We start from the raw sequence: 210 nt of genomic DNA, 5'->3' as shown, positions 1-210 counted from the left end.
TTTGGACAGCCTTAAACCTCCTGACTCCATCAGTTGGTTAGACCACACTGCTGCCTCAAATGAAGCCACTCCAGTCCCTGCCCTCCCCAGCAAYGTGCTCCTACCAATTCTCCAGTGAGGTCTCACACCCTTTCTGATGCACAAATATATGACAACCAAAAAAAAAAAAAAAATGATGCACAAATATATGACAACCAAAAAAAAAAAAAA

This window comes from Rhea americana, unplaced genomic scaffold (genome assembly GCF_003343005.1).
Source record: "Rhea americana isolate MKP2758 unplaced genomic scaffold, rheAme1 scaffold_278, whole genome shotgun sequence".
Classification (NCBI taxonomy): Eukaryota; Metazoa; Chordata; class Aves; order Rheiformes; family Rheidae; genus Rhea; species Rhea americana.
Note: the sequence above shows the minus strand (reverse complement) of the source record.